This window comes from Oncorhynchus mykiss, chromosome 18 (assembly GCF_013265735.2).
Source record: "Oncorhynchus mykiss isolate Arlee chromosome 18, USDA_OmykA_1.1, whole genome shotgun sequence".
In the NCBI taxonomy this organism is placed as follows: domain Eukaryota; kingdom Metazoa; phylum Chordata; class Actinopteri; order Salmoniformes; family Salmonidae; genus Oncorhynchus; species Oncorhynchus mykiss.
In genome coordinates, this window is record NC_048582.1 from 61,623,301 (window position 1) to 61,640,483 (window position 17,183).

Genomic DNA, 17,183 nt, shown 5'->3' on the forward strand with positions numbered 1-17,183 from the left:
TCTTGGGGACCTTCAATGCTGCAGATATTTTTTGGTACCCTTCTCCAGATCTGTGTCTCGACACAATCCTGTATCAGGACCTCATGGCTTGGTTTTTGCTCTGACATGCACTGTCAACTGTGGGACCTTATATAGACAGGTGTGTGCCTTTCCAAATCATGTCCAATCAATTGAATTTACCACAGGTGGACTCCAATCAAGTTGTAGAAAGGGTTTGAATACTTATGTAAATAAGGTATTTCTGTTTTTAAACATATTTGCTAACATTAAAAAAATGGTTTTCACTTTGTCATTATGGGGTATTGTGTGTAGATTGCTGAGGATTTTTAATTATTTAATACATTTTAGAAAAAGGCTGTAACGTAACAAAATGTGGAAAATGTCAAGGGGTCTGAATACTTTCTGAAGAGCAGCTGTTGCTTTGTGAGGTATGTGTACCTGAAAATACATTATCTTAGTGATTGATACGTGGTATTCAGTAGTCATAAAAGTATGCCTTATTTACTTTGAAGAACTACAAAATAGTGAATTTGTCAGACAGCATGGGCAGCAGCTCTATAGAGATGAGTTGATGACTTGGAATGACATTTTAAAAAGTCATCAAATAATAACCACATCTCGTCCATGGCCCCCAAAAACTAGGGCCGGCCCTACCCATTAGTCCCAACATCACGCTCTCAGAGTCCTGCCTGATGCACGTAGCCGGTGGGAGGAACTTCAGTGCACATGAACCCACTACTCCGTCCGCCTTGGTATTGCTAACCAATGGACCTACCGGTAGTTTCAGCCCAGATTTGATCGGCAGGAAAACGACTGGTGAGTAGACTACTAATCATAAACCTACAGCAGTACGCTAATAACTTGTTTAAACACTACTGTGAATAAAGAGTCTAATGCAGGTCAAACTGGTGCATTTAGCTCGAAATATAACGGTATGATGACAATTTCCAGCAGCCATGCACTAAAGACATCGCCATGCGATCTGCACAGGGTGTGTCTTCCTGCTGCTTGGCCAAGCAGGGTAGCCTGGCAACAGCTGTAGCCCAGTAAGTTATTGTTGGCAAGCAAGTCTGAAATGATACAGAGTAATTAGATGGCTACTTAATTTGAGATTGTATAGCCTACTCGCACGAGCTCCAAATCACGACTATTCGAATGCGGCTGATGCCGGACAACACCGGCATTCTAGTTCTGTCATCAAGTTTGTCGAAGTAACTATAGCAGTAGTGCGATAATGTGACATTGGACGGGTAGTGGAATGAATGTCTAGCTACTTTGTAACCATGTATAGTCATGTAAGTGACTATATGACAACCATGTAAGTGTTTGATTAGACTATGTATGACATTGTTACAATCATTGTCAGTCAAGGCAAAAGCAGGGCAGTTCTTGCAGGTTGTTCAGCAACAAGACTAGTAGATCCTACCCAGCGGTGGCCCGCCCATTAGGGGGGGGGGGGGGGGGGGGGGGGGGGTGTGATTGTTTTTTACCCAACACTTATGATTGCTAATATATAATATAGTTTAAAAAATGTATATATACAGTGGGGGGAAAAAGTATTTAGTCAGCCACCAATTGTGCAAGTTCTCCCACTTAAAAAGATGAGAGAGGCCTGTAATTTTCATCATAGGTACACTTCAACTATGACACACAAAATGAGAAAAAAAATCAAGAAAATCACATTGTAGGATTTTTAATGAATTTATTTGAAAATTATGGTGGAAAATAAGTATTTCGTCAATAACTAAAGTTTATCTCAATACTTTGTTATATACCCTTTGTTGGCAATGACAGAGGTCAAACGTTTTCTGTAAGTCTTCACAAGGTTTTCACACACTGTTGCTGGTATTTTGGCCCATTCCTCCATGCAGATCTCCTCTAGAGCAGTGATGTTTTGGGGCTGTTGCTGGGCAACACAGACTTTCAACTCCCTCCAAAGATTTTCTATGGTGTTGAGATCTGGAGACCAGGACCTTGAAATGCTCCTTACGAAGCCACTCCTTTGTTGCCCGGGCAGTGTGTTTGGGATCATTGTCATGCTGAAAGACCCAGCCACGTTTCATCTTCAATGCTCTTGCTGATGGAAGGAGGTTTTCACTCAAAATCTCACGATACATGGCCCCATTCATTCTTTCCTTTACACGGCTCAGTCATCCTGGTGCCTTTGCAGAAAAACAGCCCCAAAGCATGATGTTTCCACCCCCATGCTTCACAGTAGGTATGGTGTTCTTTGGATGCAACTCAGCATTCTTTGTCCTCCAAACACGACGAGTTGAGTTTTTACCAAAAAGTTATATTTTGGTTTCATCTGACCATATGACATTCTCCCAATTTTCTTCTGGATCATCCAAATGCTCTCTAGAAAACTTCAGACGGGCCTGGACATGTACTGGCTTAAGCAGGGGGACACGTCTGGCACTGCAGGATTTGAGTCCCTGGCGGCGTAGTGTGTTACTGATGGTAGGCTTTGTTACTTTGGTCCCAGCTCTCTGCAGGTCATTCGCTAGGTCCCCCCGTGTGGTTCTGGGATTTTTGCTCACCGTTCTTGTGATCATTTTGACCCCACGGGGTGAGATCTTGCGTGGAGCCCCAGACCGAGGGAGATTATCAGTGGTCTTGTATGTCTTCCATTTCCTAATAATTGCTCCCACAGTTGATTTCTTCAAACCAAGCTGCTTACCTATTGCAGATTCAGTCTTCCCAGCCTGGAATTGCAGGTCTACAATTTTGTTTCTGGTGTCCTTTGACAGCTCTTTGGTCTTGGCCATAGTGAAGTTTGGAGTGTGACTGTTTGAGGTTGTGGACAGGTGTCTTTTATACTGATAACAAGTTCAAACAGGTGCCATTAATACAGGTAACGAGTGGAGAACAGAGGAGCCTCTTAAAGAAGTTCCAGGTCTGTGAGAGCCAGAAATCTTGCTTGTTTGTAGGTGACCAAATACTTATTTGCCCCACTGTATGTGAGCCTTCCTGGGTAAGTCTTTATGAGCTTTGCACTCCTGGATTGTACAATATTTGCACATTACTCTTTTAAAAATTCTTCAAGCTCTGTCAAGTTGGTTGTTGAATGATGCTAGACAGCCATTTAAGTCTTGCCATAGATTTTCAATCCAGTTTAAGTCAAAACAGTTACTAGGCCACTCAGGAACATTCAATGTTGTCTTGTATATTTGGCCTTGTGTTTTGGGTTATTGTCCTGCTGAAAGGTGAAATTGTCTCCCAGTGGAAATCAGACTGAACCAGATTTTCCTCTAGGATTTTGCCTGTGCTTAGCTCCATTCCATTTATTTTTATCCTTGCGGATGACACGCATACCCATAACATGATGCAGCCACCACCATACACTCAGTGATGTGTTGTGTTGGATTTGCCCCAAATATAACACTTTGTGTTCAGGACATAACATTAATTTCTTTGCCACATTATTTGCAGTTTTACTTTTTTGCCTTATTCCAAACAGGATGCATGTTTTGGAATATTTACTAGTCTGTACAGGCTTCCTTCTTTTCACTCTGTCATTTAGGTTAGTATTGTGGAGTAACTACAATGTTGTTGATCCTTCCTCAGTTTAATGGCTGTGATAGGAGAAAACTATGTAACTGTTTTAAGGCTACCATTGGCCTCAAAGTGAAATTCCTGAGCGGTTTCCTTCCTCTCCGTCAATTGAGTTAGGAAGGACGCCTGTATCTTAGTAGTGACTTGGTGTATTGATACACCATCCAAAGTGTAATTAATAACTTCACCATGCTCAAAGGGATATTCAATGTCTGCTTTTTTTTACCCATCTACCTATAGGTGCCCTTCTTCGTGAGGCATTAGAAAACCTCCCTGGTCTTTGTGGTTGAATATGTGTTTTGAAACTCAATGCTTGACTGCTGTGTCTGGTGCAGAGATGGGGTAGTCATTTTAAAATCATGGCAAACACTATTATTGCACACAGATGAGTCCAACTTTATTTAGGCTTGCCATATCAAAGGGTTTGAATACTTATTGACTCAAGACATTTCAGCTATTCACTTGTAATGAATTTGTAAAAAAATCTAAAAACACAATTGTGTGTAGGCCACTACCAATAAAATCTGAATTTAATTAATACATTTTAAATTCAGGCTCTAACACTTTCAAAATATGTAAAAAGTCAAGGGGTGTGAATACTTTCTGAAAGCACTGTATATCTTCTCAAAGAAACTAATGTTAGTTCGATAACTTGGCCTCATATTTCTGTCTTACTGCTTTGTTGACAACTCCAACCACCTAGCGCCCCAGGTATTCAGCCAATCAGCAACCCAGATAGCAAAACATTTCCTCTCGCTTGCTATTTGCCACTTTCCCTATGCCCAAAGCTATAACTTTCTACCGCCAGCGGGCGTTGCCATACAAGACGTGATTTGCATATTTGGCATTTAGCCTCCACTCAGAGAACAGCTATAAGCCCTAGGCAAGCCATCTAGCCATGAGTTTATTTTAAAGAAAATAGCAAGGAATTTCCCTAATCTCAAATTCGGCTAACCACAGCCAGCCAGAGGATGCAAGCTGTTTTTGTTGTTTCTAAAAATACCTTACATTTGTTGTGATTTTAATTAGATTTATTTGCCAGTCTAAAAACACAATCCAACCACATGTAGACATTATGCATTTACAATCATTGAGGATGACACAAAAAAGTGATACCCCAATTTTTTTTACTGTTTAAGTAGAATAATGATGTGTTGATTATGCCCCAAAATAGCCTGCATTTTTGCCATTGGTATAATCAAATCAAACCTAATTTGTCACGTGCGCCGAATACAACAAGTGTAGACCTTACTGTGAAATACTTACTTACAAGTCCTGAACCGACAGTGGAGTTCAAGAAGGGTTAAGAAAATATTTACCAAATAAACTAAAGTAAAAAATAATAAAAAGTAACACAATAAAATAGAAATAACGAGGCTATGTTGACTCAGTACCGAGTTAATGTGCGGGCGTACAGGTTAGTCGAGGTAATTTGTACATGTAGGTAGGGGTGAAGTGACTATGCATAGATAATAACAGAGTAGCAGCAGTGTAAAAAATAAATGGAGTGGGGTCAATGTAAATAGTGAGGTGGCCATTTAATTAATTGTTCAGCAGTCTTATGACTTGGGGGTAGAAGCTGTTAAGGAGACTTTTGGTCCTAGACTTGGCGCTCCTGTACCGCTTGCCGTGCAGTAGCAGAAAAACAGTCTATGGACTGGAGTCTCTGACAATATTTTGACCTTTTCCTCTGACGCAACCTATTTTATAGGTCCTGGATGGCAGAAAGCTTGGCCCGTAGTGCGTACTGGGCCTGTCAGGATGCTCTCGATGGTGCAGCTGTAGAACGTTTTGAGGATCTGGGGACCCATGCCAAATCTTTTCAGCCTGGGGAAAAGGTGTTGTCGTGCCCTCTTCATGACTGTCTTGGTGTGTCGCCAGCAAACTTAATGATGGTATTGGAGTCGCGTTTGGCCATGCAGTCATGGGTGAACAGGGAGTACAGGAAGGGACTAAGCGCATACCCCTGAGGGTCCCCAGTATTGAGGATCAGCGTGGCAGACGTGTTGTTGCCTACCCTTACCACCTGGGGGCGGCCCATCAGGAAGTCCAGGATCCAGTTGCAGAGGGAGGTGTTTAGTCCCAGGGTCCTTAGCTTAGTGATGAGCGTCGTGGGCACTATGGTGTTGAACGCTGGTCTGTAGTCAATGAACAGCATCACATAGGTGTTCCTTTTGTCCAGGTGGGAAAGGGCAGTGTGGAGTGTGATTTGAGATTGCATCATCTGTGGATCTGTTGGGGCGGTATGCAAATTGGAGTGGGTCTAGGGTATCCGGGAGGATGTTGTTGATATGAGCCTTGACCAGCCTTTCAAAACACTTCCTGGCTACCGACGTGAGTGCTACAGGCGGTAATCATTTAGGCAGGTTACCTTCGCTTTCTTGGGCACAGTGACTATGGTGGACTGCTTGCAACATGTAGATATCACAGACTCAGTCAGGGAGAGGTTGAAATTGTCAGCGAAGACACTTGCCAGTTGGTCCGCGCATAATATAGGCTACTGTAAGTATATTTGAAGCAATACTAAAGATTCCTTTCTAAATGCCACTGTAACAGAGTTGTTCCGTCCCTTTCCTCACCCCAACCTGGGCTCGAACTATCGCTCCACAAAAGCGGCGGCCCTTGCAGAGCAAAGGAAACAACTACTTCAAGGTATCAGAGCGAGTGACATCACCAAATAAATTGCTACTAGCACACACTACTAACTAGCTAGCCATTTTACACTGGTTACACCAGTCCCCCAAGTGTTGAGCGCAACCTACAGTAGGTGGTGGCACTGGTTAAACACCACAGAAGAAGCATCAACAGGAAGTTATCATTGCTCCCATCCTCCATCATGTTTTCAAACCTGTCTTTGATGCTTGACAGCTAATTTATTTGGCTACAGATGACAATTTTCATAGCAATGTCACTGGATGAAGATGCTCTTCTGAATTTAGTAGTGTGTGGCAGTAGTGAGTTCCCCCCTTGGTGCACATTTTGGTTTTTGCCATAGCACTGCACAGGTGATTCAAATGACCAACTCGTTATTGACATATTAGTAATTTTAGCAGACTCTCATTTTCATACTTGTTTATATTGGTCCCCGGAGGGAATTGAACCCACAACCCTGGCATTCTAAATGTCATGCTCTACCAACTGAGCCACATGCTTTGATTATTTGAATCAGCTGTGTAGTGCTAGGCCAAAAACCAAAACGTGCAGGGGCGGGTGCCCCAGAACTGAGATTGTGAAACCCTCGTGTATGGAATGATTGTTAATTCTGTTACAGTCTTAGAGCAATAATGTCATATTAAATTGTGAGCAACATATAGCTAGCTGTACACGTCTCTGAGGTGACAAGGCTTCTAAAGGTTTCTACTGTAATGATCCAAAATGCATCAGTGCATCAGCTTATGGTAAAGGAGGAGTGTGATTTCTCAATACGCATTCTGACGAATCAAGAGCCTGGCTGTGTCCTTGTCCGTGGCCATATTAGCATGTAAATCTTGGTGGGGCAAACTCAAATTATGTCATCAAAGAAAAAGATTTACAATTCCGAGTTAGACGACCATTCAAAACTTATTTTCACAGTCTGACTTCCAAGTTGCAATGCTTGCGGTTATCCACTGTCACCGATTCCTTCCAAACTACTCATTGTTGAAGTTGCGATTTCTAACTTGTTTTGTAATGTTTATGTCCAATGGCCGATGAGCACCGATACGTTTTATCTATATTTTCTCTTCATTATTTCTCTTCGTATGACAAGGATTAAAAATAATTTGCCAGTAGACTTGATTCACGATGATGACTGCTAGTTAAGATTGTTAAAGTAAGACGTTGACATGATCAGTCCAATTAAAGCTACTGTACATATAACGTGATTTGATGTCATTTCTGTGGCCAATGACCTTGAACCTTCTTGGAAGGGCACTTGTAATATAACTCTATGGTAGGAACCAAATGGCTGAACTTTTGGGTGTCTACCATTACTAAAGGACTGAAGCTTGGCGAATGTGCAAGGTCCCCATGAGTGACAGAATACTGAGCCAATCACGGCGCAATACCCGCCCCACCACCACAGAAAGCACTGAGCTAGGCTGAAACACCTGCATTTTGGAGCTGCCTTACTCAAGAAAACAAAAAAGAGACCATGGTTGTATGCAGCTTTATTAACTCAATTATAAAGATACATTTTTACATTGTTTGCAAACTGATATGTGACACATATTAATGCCAAAATAACATGTAAGCCCACCCCCAAAATATTATTATTATTTTTTTTTTATTTTTTTTTTTAAATGTGGGTCTCTAACAGGCTCTGCCCCACCTGCCCTGAATGACGGGTCGCCACTGGTCCTTGTGCTCTTAGATAGTTAACACTTGGAGACTGGAGAGAGTAAGAAAATTATATTTGGATATGGAAATATGATCTCTACAAATATAGACGAATGCATATTTTGACATTCCAGTGAGAATAACTTGACTACTATAACATATTCTACACTTCCACCACGAGAGGGACCTCATGAGTCTCACAAGGAACTATACCAAGTGCTTTGGTCCTATCTGTAGAGCCAATGATAATTCAGCTGCTTCTCGCCTTCTGAACCACCACCCTATCCACCCGCAGCCCCACATCGCTCTCCTCTGAAAGGGTCCCTAAATAAATACTTCCACATGACCCCCTGTCCCAATGCCAGAGGAAGGAGCGATGGTTTTCTCCACTTGATGTGTGGGTGATTGTGGTTGTTGGAGATTCCTCCAGCCGTCTGCTGGCGGTTGTGTTCGAGGTATTGGCTTGACCAGGTGCCTGCTGCTGCAGTTGTAGTTTAAGCCTGGGGTCATATTCAGTTGGCACAAAACAGTACAGAATAGTGAGACACAATATAGAATAGTGAGACACAGTATAGAATAGTTAGACACCTTTCCAAAACACTGGTTTTCATTTTCCCTTATGGCCTAATGAACACAGCCCTGTATTTTAGCCTGGTTGGGGAGTTGCTGCTCTACATTCAGCTCCTTGAGGAAATATAGGGACTCCCAGTCCACACAAAACCAGGAGGCTGCATATAGAAGCCAAAGATAGGCTCTCCTTCTGAATATCAAACTGTCAAATGAATCCACTGTTATGACAGCAGTCCTGTGTTTAATGGATTTTGGATTTAAAAATAAAACAGCCCTAGAGTGGTTTGTTAGTTTGTGTTTTTCTATAGTGAAGGGCATTCTATCGTATAGGACAGAGCCTTCAATTTAAATAAAAGGCTTGTGTGTAGGACAGACCACAATCTTTTGCAACCACACTTTTTTTTATGTGCCATGCGGTCGCTCACATACGTTTATGGTCACACTAGGTGCCACCTGTGGAAAATGAGAATCATAACAACTACTTACATGGCCCCAGTTGCGTTTGCATCCAAATCATTTTTCTGTGTCAATTCAACATGAATGGTTGCACACATATGGGATGATGTTTGACGTAAGCAGTGAGCAAAATGAACCACAACATTTTAAATAGACGGGAAGTGGGATTTCCAAGAGAAAGCAAAGACCCATGAGAACTTTGGGGCAGAGATTTTCATGCCCCAGAGTTTATAATATTATCAGCATCCCCAGACCAAGAGAATGGGGGGGTTTGTTGAGTTGAAGATTGTGTGGTGGTTGCTTCACTGTTGGTCATCAAAGATGAAATTGTATCAAATCAAATGAATAATTTCCGATTTACCGCCCATAATATCAGACTTTTTAAATTGAAATTATACAACAGCTCATACTTCTCTCTGGAAATGCTGCTTACATGATCTAGATATGAATATGAATCATTATATGAATCATTCAAGGGTGTTCATTTCAAGGAGGCAGGCTACTGAATTAAAACAAAGGCGTTATTCTTCTTTTCTGTGCAGCTGTTGTCTTTTATCTAAAAGTGAGCCAAGCTGCTGCTGTGAAGATCAAGGCCGAAGTGATACAGGCAGGGCTCCCTTTCACACCAGTACTTTTGTTGTCCTGCCTCTAATTCATTATTATTTTATCCAAGAATAACTAATGCTACTGTTATTAACCAGTTTGCCCTCACTGCTTTGCTTTCTGACCAGAGTCTTCCACGGTAGCCTGGGCCCATCATCTGCTTGTGCTGCCTTGCCAACTCCTCCTATAGTCATTGTCACGCCAAACATCTGGGACCAGCTTATGCCACAGTGGACCCTGAAGGGGAGTCCGTTGTGCCCCTCTGTGCCCACAATGTCAGAAGTGGTGCCAGTGGTGCTGGCATTGGGTCAATACCCTTCTCTTTAGGAAAGACGTGGCATAGCAAAATCAAATGTTGAATCTGTTTAGAAAGTCCCCCCTCTTTCTTCCTTGTGGACTCGATCCCTATCGGCCTCCACAGAAAGAGAAGTAAGTAAACATTTTTCCTCCACTGGCTTTGAACCGTCGGCCAGATCTGATTAGCATCCGAAAGCACTTGACCCCGGGAACGTTTGAGGTCACGTGATACGGTGTTGATAAGAGGTGATTAGCCACACGCAGAGCTGAGTGGAGAAGGAAGCCGTTGGACTGGAGGACTAGTGATGGGGGTGGAAAGTCCATACAGTTACATATTGCAATATTATTTTGGACGTTATTATATTGATACTTTGACTCCAAGTATCGATCTGTAAATGTTTTATTGTTGTTTATTATATTTATTTATTTTGCTAGGTAGCGTTAGCTAGCGCTAGTCGGCTGTACCTGCGCCAAAACTCTGGTATTTTTCATCCTATAACATCTTTTTAAATAGTGAACTAAGCATGTTGTTTTAGCACTTATACTTCTATGACTGATCCCCCCCAAAAAATCTAATGTTCTCTCTGTAGCAGACATATAGCAATAAGTTTGGAACATCAAATCTCAATAAAATCGCAGTATCTAATCGTAATACATATAGAATCGTGAGAATCACAATACATATCAGATTGGCACCTAAGTATCATGATCATATATTATCGTGAGGTCCCTGGCAATTCCCAGCCCTATGGAGGACTTGAGGCAAAACTTTGCACCTTTTTGTGTTGTTAACTCCCTAGGGCAGCAGGTTAAGAGCGTTGGTGGTTAAGAGCGTTGGTGCAGTAATCAAAGGGTTACTGTTCCAAATCTCAGAGCTGACTAGATGGAAAATCTGTCCATGTAGATAAGATCATCTGCTAAAATGTAAAACAATTTTGTATTGGAGGTGAGCCCTGGGGTAGTACAAAACGTATGCGACCCTAGAGTCGATCTTCCAACCTGGTTTTAATGTAGCCTATGTTACTGTTAGCCCTACAGGGACTCTTGACCAGGTTGGACAACACTCTTATGTCCCATGATTTCTCTGAGTTTCATCATGAGGTCTCTCTCTCTATGGTTTCCCGGGAAATGTGTCCCTCGGGACTTGTTGCCGTCCAACCAAGAACGATTTCGGTCAGACCTCCGTTCCCTGAAACTGTAATTGACTTGCCAAGCAGGAAAGAGTGTATGATAACAAATATAAACAGGTTGAGAGATCAAATCCAAACATGACCTTTGACACTAAGTTTAAGTGTTAGGTGAATTTCAAAAAGGGGAGGGTACTCAAAGATTTTGGTTATCATAAAGGAAAAGCTTTCAAAATGGTGATTTTTCAAATGTGTCAAAAGAAAACTTTTAGAAATCAAGTAGCCCAACTTTTTCAGATTTTTTTCAGAGCATTGGTGTCCAAGTAACGTTTGTTGTCCCCAGCGTAGTTAATGGTACCCTCCGTGTTGTCCCCAGCGGAGTTAATGGTACCCTCCGTGTTGTCCCCAGCGGAGTTAATGGTACCCTCCGTGTTGTCCCCAGCGGAGTTAATGGTACCCTCCGTGTTGTCCCCAGCGTAGTTAATGGTACCCTCCGTGTTGTCCCCAGCGGAGTTAATGGTACCCTCCGTGTTGTCCCCAGCGGAGGTAATGGTATCCTCCGTGCATAACAAGGCCTAACAGGACACTAGGGAGGACGTCCTCTGGGGCTGCTTGGTGCTGGTGTGTGTATACGGCAGGCTGTTAGGGTGGTGATGATGAAGCAATGTCTTAACTAGGCTCTTATTAGGTGGCCTGATTTATAAAACTACATTCTGTGTAGTTTACATTTAGTAAAATATTAGTTTATGTAATGTCTACACCCATTCAAATAGTTGTATTGGTCACAAATAAACATGTTTAATTTATAAATTACATATTCAATGCTAAATCTATGTAAATAACATTTTCATGTCATGTTCAAGATGTATTTCGTCGTACGAATGTTTTCTAAACAAAGTCCCTGGTGCATCTTGCTCCTTTACCATCAACGGCTGAGGATGAGTGGCTGGTATCACTATTGAACCACCGTTGGGTTGGCTGCATGTTTATTGGAATCAGTCTACAGTGACAAGAAAAAGTATGTGAACCCTTTGGAAATACCTGGATTTATACATTTTCATGTCTTTATTGAAAACACCATGTAAACATTCACAGTGCAGGGTGGGAAATGTATGTGAACCCTTGGATTTAATAACTGGTTGACCCTCCTTTGGCAGCAATAACCTCAACCAAACATTTCTGTCATTGTGGATCAGATCTGCACAAGGGTCAGCGGGAATTTTGGACCATTCCTCTTTACAAAACTGTTTCAATTCAGAAATATTCTTGGGATTTCTGATGTGAACTGCTCTCTTGAGGTCATGCCACAGCATCTCAATCAGGTTGAGGTCAGGACTCCAATACTCCAGAAGGCGTATTTTCTTCTATTGAAGCCATTCTGTTGTTGATTTACTTCTGTGTTTTGAGTTGTTGTCCTGTTGCATCACCCAACTTCTGTTGGCCTTCCGTAGACTCGTCAACAGAGATGTTAGCATGTTCCAGAGATTTCTGTAAGTTTTTAGCTGACACTCTATGATTCTTCATAACCTCATTGAGCATTCTGCGCCATCTTTGTAGGACAGTGACTCCTAGGGAGAGTAGCAACAGTGCTGAACTTTCTCCATTTATAGACCATTTGTTTTACCGTGGACTGATGAACATCAAGGCTTTTAGAGATACTTTTGTAACCCTTTCCAGCTTCATGCAAGTCAACAATTCTTAATCTTAGGTCTTCTGAGATTTCTTTTGTTCGAGGCAATGCTTCTTGTGAATAGCAACCTCAAATTTTGAGTGTTTTTTTATAGGGCAAGGCAGCACTAACCAACATCTCCAATCTCGTCTCATTGATTGGACTCCAGGTTAGCGGACTCCTGACTCCAATTAGCTTTTGGAGAACTCATTAGCCTAGGGGGGTTCACATACCTTTTCCATCTTACACTGTGAATGTTTAAATTATGTATTCAATATAGGCAATACAATTAAAATGTGTGTGTTATTAGTTTAAGCACACTGTGTTTGTCTATTGTTGTGACTTAGATGATGATCAAATTTGGTTGCCTATTTATGCATAAATCCAGGTCATTCCAAAGAGTTCACATACTTTTTATTTTTCAATTATCTCTCCTTCCTCCCAAAGTGTGCACTATTTCACTTCCATTCGCTTATTTGAAAAGAAATGACTGGTAGAAACAATATGTTAGAAACTCCCCCTAGACTATCCCGTGTCTCCACCAAGACAATGCTTTAGATTTGTGGAAATAAGTGAATAAGTCAGTGCAACACTTCAGGCGGAAGAAGATATTATTGGGAGATAACTTTATGCTTGGAGGAAAGGATGTGGAAGTTGAAAAGTCTGGCTGTAGATTACAAGCAGTTACCATAGTGGAACGTTCCATGGTGAGCTCAGCCTTTCCTTCTGTCTTCTCTCCAGAATTCAGTCAGTTTGGCCAGATGGCTGTCATCCCTTGTATCAGATTCAGACCTGGGTTCAAAGTCTTAATTCTATGGGAAATCTTTTTAAATACTTGAAATACATTAAACCTCTCTCTAAAAGCCTCCTTTGTACCAGAATTGTATCAAAATCCAAACGGGTTTTCTAGTATTGTACTAAGAGAGGCCCATTGTATGTTTAGAGGCCCATCGTATGGTTTAAGATGTTTTGAAGATTAAAACCAGACATTTACAGGGGATTGACAATGGATCACTGTTTACAGTGTCCCCCGTTTTACAGAATTGGCTACAATTTAAATTTCATCTTCCAGAAAAGGCAGATCTAATATTACAGCAAATAATATGTACTGACAGAAAAAATACATATTGGAAAAAATACATATTGAAAAAAATGTACAAGAAGGGTAAAATATTTATGACGGACATTTTAAACAAAGATGGTAAAATGATGTCACACAAGCAAATAACAACAGTGTATGGAGGTGTACGCTCAAATACAAAATTGTAACGAACTCATCACGGCCCTGCCACAGAATTGGAAGAAAGAGATAATTACTTAAAGAAGAAATGAAATAATTTGTCTGTCTGCCACCCATAGAAAATCATAAAAGGCTTAAAATGATTAGTAAAACATTTCAAATGGTTGGTCAGTGATGCCATATATAATTTAAGTCTGTATGGAACAGGTCTTTAATGTCCCAATACTTTGGCATTAGGTCTATAAACTGACATATAAAACAACAATTGACACATCAATCCGTTTGTTTCAATTCATGCTATTATATAAAATACTTGCAACAAAAAGAATGCTCTATATATATATGGGGCATTGAAAAGTCAGCCTTGTGCAGACTCTGCCACGAGAAAACAGAATTAATAAATCATATTTTCTGGTACTGTCCATCGGTGGCTCGCTTTTAGAGTCTGGTCCAGGAATTGTTGTTATGCCAAACTATCAGGGTTCAGATGAACCTGCAAACTGTATTGTAAGGGGATATGAAAAACCAAACCAGTCAATGGGAAATATCATTATACTGTTGGATAAAGTATTTATTTTTAGGGCAAAATCAGTTGAAATGTTACAAATAAGGAAGTTCAGGATCCCCGTAAGACATCACAGAAAAATGTATTGCAAAAGGAAATGGCAAAATGGCATCATACTAGGAAAGATGGGTTTATCTGTGTACATCAGACGGTTGGAGTTCAGATCAGAATGAATGGTGGATTGGCCACTGTGGGTGAAAATCCAGCACTTGCACAAAGAGGAAATAGTTGTGTAATTATGTAACTACAGGTACCGTACATGTGAGCGAAAATAGCTGAAAGTAGCAGTAGAAGTATTGTTGTCTGTTAGTTTATTCCAATCAGAGGAGGGGTGGTAGGGTTTGAAACACACACTCTCTGGCTTGTGCCAGACAGACAGCCCTATGTTTTAGCCCAGTATTTTTAACCATCACCAAAGTTCTGTTACAGTTAATGTCAGATTTTTGGGGTTAAAAGTTCTGCAGTGAAACGTGGGGGTTTGTGTGGCACAGAGGATGTGTTGCGCTAGAGTGAGATCTCAGACTGGAGATTTAAACAGCTCTGGTAGGATTCCCCGAGGAGTTGGCCTCTCCCCTTCTCCCTCGCCCTCCAAGCATTGTAGATCACCAGTTCAACTCTCAGACTTTGGGGCACAATGAAGTAGACTGCACACACACATGTATAGACACATACATACACTCAAGATAATTTCCAGGAAAGTGAAAACATTCCTAAACTCACTTTGAGGAATGAGACTTGGCCTTAATCCTAAAGCCAATTTTGAGGAAGCTGAATAAATGCAGATTTGAGGTGACCCTCCACTCCAACAAGGCAGTACTGGGGTGAGGCTGTGGGGAGAGAGACTGGAGAGTATGTCTATGTTTCTCTGAAGTTCAAACAGGTCTGAAGTTCAAACTGGTCTTTTCCCCTCTCTCATGATGTGTATCCCAAATGGCAGTCATGGTGTTTTCTCTGCAGATTGGGGCTCCAGCTGTGACTCTCTGAGACAGGAAGCTCTGTGACATTAGCCTAGCTTTGTGTGTGTCATTTGAAATCTTCCAGCTGCAGATGCAGGGAATGGGAATATCCCCTTGAAAACACAGCAGGAATGTGAGCCGCTTCCTTCGGTTTCTGAAGCAAAGCTATAGTGTAGCCCAAAGCCGGTGCAAGTGGGAAGTATTGGTGAGGTTGAGTTATCCTCATGTCCACTGAGAGGAATAAGACTATTTTAATTCACAGTAATGCTGTTTGGTAATTGTAAACATTCAAAGTAATGTAAATATTTATGGTTATTCATACCAAATTAAAGCATTTGAACTTCTATTCATGTTAATTTTCAAATAAACATGAATTCCCATCTGATGGCCTTTCTGTTATGGTGCGTGACAAGGCTACCCCTCTGTGATGTGTGTGACAAGGCTACCCCTCTGTGATGGTGCGTGACAAGGCTACCCCTCTGTGATGGTGCGTGACAAGGCTGCCCCTCTGTGATGGTGCGTGACAAGGCTATCCCTCTGTGATGGTGTGTGACAAGGCTATCCCTCTGTTGATGTGCGACAAGGCTATCCCTCTGTGATGGTGCGCGACAAGGCTACCCCTCTGTGATGGTGCATGACAAGGCTACCCCTCTGTGATGGTGCGTGACAAGGCTACCCCTCTGTGATGGTGTGTGACAAGGCTACCCCTCTGTGATAGTGTGTGACAAGGCTACCCCTCTGTGATGGTGTGTGACAAGGCTATCCCTCTGTGATGGTGTGTGACAAGGCTATCCCTCTGTGATGGTGCGTGACAAGGCTATCCCTCTGTGATGGTGCGTGACAAGGCTAGCCCTCTGTGATGGTGCGTGACAAGGCTAGCCCTCTGTGATGGTGTGTGACAAGGCTACCCCTCTGTGATGGTGGGTGACAAGGCTACCCCTCTGTGATGGTGTGTGACAAGGCTATCCCTCTGTGATGGTGCGTGAAAAGGCTATCCCGCTGTGATGGTGCGTGACAAGGCTAGCCCTCTGTGATGCTGCGTGACAAGGCTATCCCTTGGTACAATTCCAGGGAAGCCTGAGGGAGAGAATACTGTACAAGGAAATTCTCATAGCTGCTAATGAGAACCTTGTACCTAGCCGGTGGGGATTCCGGTGGGGTGCCCCCACCCAGGCAGTGGCAGTGCTGGCAACACTAGCTGCAGTAACCCATGGGGAGGGGGTCACACTCGGACATTCAGAGAGGGGGTACATTATTGTGACCCTAGTGGCACAGAATCAAAGTTGGACTGCATGGAATATGGTCAATACGGGTGACCGTATTGTGGGTGTTTCAGGGTAGAAGTGTACATTTGTCCATCATCTAGGATGTGACGATGGTAAATAAAATCTCTTAATTTTTGCCTAATTTGTTGTGCGGTCTTGCAGGCCTTCTCGTGCAGCTGCAACTGCGAGTACATTTGTAATTCAAGACCTGTCTTGAGTTGGGCTCTGGGGTGGTGCAATTGTTGAGTAAGTGATCTTATGGTTGTCTAGGGGTATGGGTTGAGTGTGTGTGGGTGTATGTGTGTATCCCACAACTGTTGCGAAGAAGTAAAAGATGTTAGGGACAATAGAGGATGATCCACAGCTATATATAATACAAATCGAGGTGAGGGCGATGGAAATGCATTTGGCAGTTGATCTACTTAAATTAGGTAAATGGCACTGTGTGCTCTTTCCAAAGGATGGATCCCAGTCGGTTATGGGTTATGGGATACAGGGGGTCGAGGGTGGTCTGCCGGGCATTGGGATGACAAACCAACTCGGGATGAGGAGGGCTTTTAGCG

The 17,183-nt window shown here is 42.2% G+C and overlaps 1 protein-coding gene across 2 annotated transcripts in view; it reads left to right on the forward strand.

Moving 5' to 3' along the window:
• Positions 1-691: 691 nt before the first annotated feature.
• The window catches only part of LOC110496663 (protein tyrosine phosphatase type IVA 3), a 64,226-nt gene continuing 47,734 nt past the window's right edge, over positions 692-17,183 (forward strand). The window contains exon 1 of one of the 2 annotated variants that reach the window (XM_036953447.1): positions 692-816. The gene's annotated coding sequence lies outside the window, so the exon portion shown is untranslated. The remainder of the gene's footprint in view (positions 817-17,183) is intronic. The other variant, XM_036953446.1, reaches the window with a different exon arrangement.